We start from the raw sequence: 5,751 nt of genomic DNA, 5'->3' as shown, positions 1-5,751 counted from the left end.
CATTAACACAAAATCCACCTTGGCCAAATACCATCCCCATGATATAACAAAGGTTTGAACCATGGGCTAACAAGAGCATCAAGCTATCCACTAAAAACATGCATGAATCTCATGGCACAACCTCAAACATACCTTAATCTTGATGCAAGTATAGCCAAACCTCTTCCTAATCCTCTTCCAAACCAAGCATGAAGCAAAATTCCTCCTTCCCTCTAGTATTTTCGGTCAAGAGAGAATGAAAATGGATGAACAATTTTTTCTTTTCTCTTCCTCAATGCACGACAAAGGGGGTTCACTCACACATATTTTTTTTTTCTTTATTACCCATACTTATTTGTTTATTGTTTCTCCCTAATGCACCAACAAAACATGTTTCATGACATGTTTAGCCCATACTCCTTGTCATGGCCGGCCACCTCCTATAGAAAGAGGGATATTTGACATGCAAGGCCATTGTTTTGCATGCATGCTTTAATTAGTCATCACACATTTCCCATCATACTTTCAAAGTTTTCTACTAGGTCCTTTCTAGTGAAATTCACATTTATAACTCTAAATCAAACATCAAAATGTCACACACGAATTAACACATATCATAAGCATCAAAATGAGCATTAAATTATTTTTATGCCTCGGTTTTGTGGTCCCGAAACCACATTCCGACTAGGGTCAATTTTGGGCTGTCACAACTCTCCCCACTTAAGAAATTTTCGTCCCAAAATCTTACCGACGCATGGTTTAGTATAACGTCCTCTTATTGAATTACATCTATATGAACATTTCCTCATCGATAGCAATTGTAATTCATTATCGATTTCAGATCGATCAAAAAAAATCTTTTCTTATCTTAAAACAAACACATGAACATTTCTACAAGTATGCACATATATCTCATTCTCTTGATTTCATAAGCAATAATCACTTAATTTAATTCACAAATGCATTTCAAACACATATCAAGCACATACTAACATGTATAATTCACATCATCAACCCACATATTTGTAACCCACATTTTCATCCATGTATAAGTCAGAATCTGGCGAAATTACACATATACTCAAACATCCCAATAAATATCCTTTATAACTCCATCGTATCTCAATATTCAACTTCCACACACCGAACATTTAATTCATTCAGCACATACGAACATACCTCATTGCTGGAATTTTTGCAAGCGTATTAACTGAAATTTTTACAGCAAGATTGCTCATCTCCGAATCACGTACCTTGAGGATTTAACCGGATATAGCGACTCGCTTCGATTGTCTTCGGACATAGTTCGGTTATAGTGATTTGCACAATTGCCTTCGAAATTAGCCCGGATTTAGTCACTTAGCACAAAAGCCTTCGGGACTTAGCCGGATACCATTCAATAACCAAGCACATATATCAACAAATCAATACACATTCTTACTACATTCTCATTACCAAAGCTCAAACACAAGACACTTATCATATTTACAATTTCGCTCAATAGCCACACACCAAGAGCATGATTTCGATTTGCTTAAAACATGATCTAATCAAATCATAATTTAAGCTCTATTTACTCAAAACTTACTTCACATTACCAACCCTTATGTTCATACACAAAAGATCAACTTAGCCAAGGGCCGTAGCTCATTTATCAACTGACGACTACTTACTTGTAAGGGCTCAACTAATTCAAGCACATATAGCTCTTACAATGCCATATCCTAGATATGGTCTTACATATTCTCATATATCGAGCCGATGCCATGTCCTGCATGGTCTTACACATTATCTCAAATCAATGCCTTAGTCCCAGACGAGGTCTTACATGAATTCCACTTCACACACTTAGTGCCCATCGACCGATCTCGCACTCATAGTGCTCGGTTAAAGGATTTACACACACACAAGTGCCTCTAATCATTCACACACATAGTGCTCTTATTCATTCGTTATTACACATTGAAATGACTTACCCAAGTCTATAAACATCACGTATGTACACTTTTAAACATATCGTCTCATATAAATTTGAATTCAGATAGTAATGAACACTTAAACTTTGCTCAATTTACGGCAAGACGAAGCCTACTAGGCACGAAGGTCGAATACACGTCCACCAAAGATGATTGCTCTTGGGACCTAGCCGGATACATCACTAGCACGAATGCTCTTCGAACTTAGTCCGGATACATCACTAGCACGAATGCTCTTGAAACTTAGTCCGGATACATCACTAGCACGAATGCTCTTGAACTTAGTCCGGATACATCACTAGCACGAATGCTCTTGAATTTAGCCGGATACATCACTAGCACGAATGCTCTTGAATTTAGCCGGATATATCATTAGCACAAATGCTCTTGAATTTAGCGGATATAACCACAAGCACAATTGCCTTGGTCTTAACCCGGTATAACAACTCACACAAATGCCTTGGTCTTAGCAGGATATATTCACTAGCATAAATGCCTTCGGGACTTAGCCCGGGTATCATTCAAATGCTCATGTACACATATATCAATAATCACGTCACATCCATATTTCATTCTCAATTCTCATGTACATATACACATATAGCAATACACATTAGTATATCATTTACATTACTTGAATACAAACACAACATGCTTATCGACCATTCAACTTCCAGCTCCATAGCCACATACAAAAATCACATATACCCTTAATTCAATCCGAATCAAAATTCAAATACGAGTACATGATACGTACCTGATCAACTTAATAGTTTAGGCATATCTAAGTGAAGTTATATCGCAAATTCTCATAGTCAGAAGCTTGCTACAGCTCGATCGGGATCAAGATTCATTACAATACAGCAACCACCTTTTACTAGTCAAAAATCATCACACTATCATTTTATCACTTTATGGCATGTATAAATAGACTCACACGTGCTACGTTAGTCCTAGAATTGACTAAACCGTAGCTCTGATACCAATAAAATTGTAACACCCCGTACCCGAGACCGTTACCGGAGTCGAACACGAGGTGCTAACCGACTAATTCATTTACTCTCGCAATCCAATTAAAAATTTTTCCAGACGACTGGCTAACTGCGTCACTGTCACCTTAAAAATCATAACTTGAGTTCCACAACTCAAAAATCAGATTCGTAATTTTTACCTGAAACTAGACTCATATTTCCATCTACATATTTTTTCTTAGAATTTTTTGTCGGGCCAATTAGTACAGTTTATTAGTTAAATTCTTCCCTATTCCAGGGTTCGACTACACTGACCTTCATGCATTACGAATGGGATATCTCCATGTACAGGGCTTAAATACTGATTCCGTTTGTTTCTATAGAAACTAGACTCAAAGAGGAATCTATACATATATGGCATGACTCCTAATTATCTCTGGTTAATTTACAATGAATTTCCAAAGTCGGAACAGGGATTCCAGAAACCGTTCTGGCCCTGTTTCATAAAAACCTAACAATCTCTTAACATACAACTCATATGACCGTTTCGTTTCTTCCATATGAAAGTAGATTCATCAAGGCTCATTTACATAATTTATTCTCTATTTAATTCCATCTCTACTATTTTTAGTGATTTTTCACATCCACATCACTGCTGCTGCCAGCATCTATTTTTAGGGTAGACTTTACCTAGCACATAGTTTCTAGGACTCAACTAACCCTCTTGCATATATATAGTCCAAAATATAATCAAGATGAACCATTCTAATGGCTGATCGTTGCCAAACATTTCCATGCCTCTTAATGAGCATATACATATCGAATGATTATAACATTATGCTCAAAACATTTATAAGCCATTTTCGCATGGCTATCCAAAATTATACAAATCCAAAGGGTCCATGACCCACAACAAAAGGGGTAGTCCTATACATTGACCAAAATATCCTCTCACTACTAGTCTATTCCATACATGCCATAAGATATTCCAAAACGTAGCAGTACCAAACGGTGGGTAGTGATAGTGTGACTATTTGCTGACGATCCCCGAGCCTGTAGCTTCCAATGAGATCTATAAAACAGAGGAAAACAAAGTAAACAGAGTAAGCATTACAATGCTTAGTAAGTTTTAAGCAGTGTCAACAGATAACAACCAAATCTAACATAGTTGTTCGTATTTTTATTTCACTCTTCCTTCGGGCATACATATATTTCACATTAGCCATTCGGCTTTACCACATATACATATCACACATATATTTCACATTAGCCCTTCGGCTTTACCACATATACATATCACACATATATTTCACATTCATTACATCGGCCATTAGGCCTTATCACATATATATACACCTTTACATTCATCACATTGGCCATTAGGCCTTATCACATGTATATACACTTTCACATTCATCACATTGGCCATTAGGCCTTATCACATATATACTCTTTCACATTCATCACATTGGCCATTAGGCCTTATCACATGTATATACACTTTCACATTCATCACATTGGCCATTAGGCCTTATCACATATATATACACTTTCACATTCATCACATTGGCCATTAGGCCGTATCACATATATACATCTCATACATATTTCATATTTTTCTTGTACATCAATTTCAGCAATAGCTCATAAGCAACTCAAATAATTTCATCAAAGTTTACAACAAAATCACCTATTCACTACAAGCAGTTTTCTTTTCCTGAGCAACAGTCACTAAATTGTTTATAACTGGAGCTACAAAACTCAAAATCAATTGCCGTTAATTTTCCCCGAATTTAGACTCATGTATCTTTCATCCATAAAATTTTCAGAATTTTAGGTTTGGCCAATCAATACCAGATTTTTCTTAAAGTTTCCCCTGTTTCACTGTTTGACCAATCTGACCACTCTTCACTACGAATCAAATTTTTCATTGTACAGAATTCATAATGTGTTTTATTTGATTCCATTTGAAACTAGACTCATTAAGGAGTCTAAGCATATAAATCTTATCTCATAACCATTTTTGTACAAATTATAATGATTTTCCAAAAACAGAACAGGGGATTTCGGAGTCATTCCGACACTGTCCCGTACAACTTTAAATATCTCTTTATAGGAAATTCCTTTGCTTCCACGGTCTCTTTTATAAGAAACTAGACCAACTAAGCTTTGATTACATGTTTTATTCAGCCTATAATTCCACAACAACAATTTATAGTGATTTTCTAAAATCACATTACTGCTGCTGTCCAAGCAATTTATTACAATTTGCTCTTAACTTTCCAAGTCCAAACACTTATGAACTTACCATTTGGGCTTAAGACATATCATGGCCACATCATATCTTATCAAATCAACTCATTATGTCCTATTATGATTGAATTTACTCAACGATTAATCGCTTAAAACTTACCTCGGATGTGGTCGAACGATTTCGGCGGCTATTCGATCACTTCTTCCTTCCCTTATCCAACTTGATCCTCTAGGCTCTTGAGCTTAATTAAACAAACAAATTGACTTAATCATTTGAGCATCGAAAAGAGGAATACAAGGCACTTAGCCCATATTTATACATTAGACATTAAAGTCACATACATGTGAAATCATGCATCAACTCAACATATTAACTCACATCCCTTTTAGTCGATTTTCCTAACCAAGATAAAGGCATCAATATGCTTGCCTCTAACCGAAAGCATGCAACACTAATCTTCTCATGTGGCGAGTATGCATGTATATGTTGAGGCCAATTATGCTCAATACTTCCTACAAGTATGGCTACTCGTATTGATTATATCTCGTTTCATTTCAAATTCAAAACTCGC

At 36.1% G+C, this 5,751-nt stretch overlaps 1 long non-coding RNA gene across 1 annotated transcript; it reads right to left on the bottom strand.

The window, feature by feature from the left end:
- Nucleotides 1–3,627: 3,627 nt before the first annotated feature.
- Nucleotides 3,628–5,428, bottom strand: LOC128283797 (uncharacterized). The gene is made up of 2 exons (XR_008274207.1): nucleotides 5,340–5,428; nucleotides 3,628–3,998 (listed from the first exon to the last, which is right to left on the bottom strand). It is a non-coding gene; the product is annotated as an uncharacterized LOC128283797 (long non-coding RNA).
- Nucleotides 5,429–5,751: the final 323 nt, after the last annotated feature.

This window comes from Gossypium arboreum, chromosome 2, assembly GCF_025698485.1.
Source record: "Gossypium arboreum isolate Shixiya-1 chromosome 2, ASM2569848v2, whole genome shotgun sequence".
NCBI lineage: Eukaryota > Viridiplantae > Streptophyta > Magnoliopsida > Malvales > Malvaceae > Gossypium > Gossypium arboreum.
This window is presented reverse-complemented; position numbering and strand designations above follow the sequence as displayed.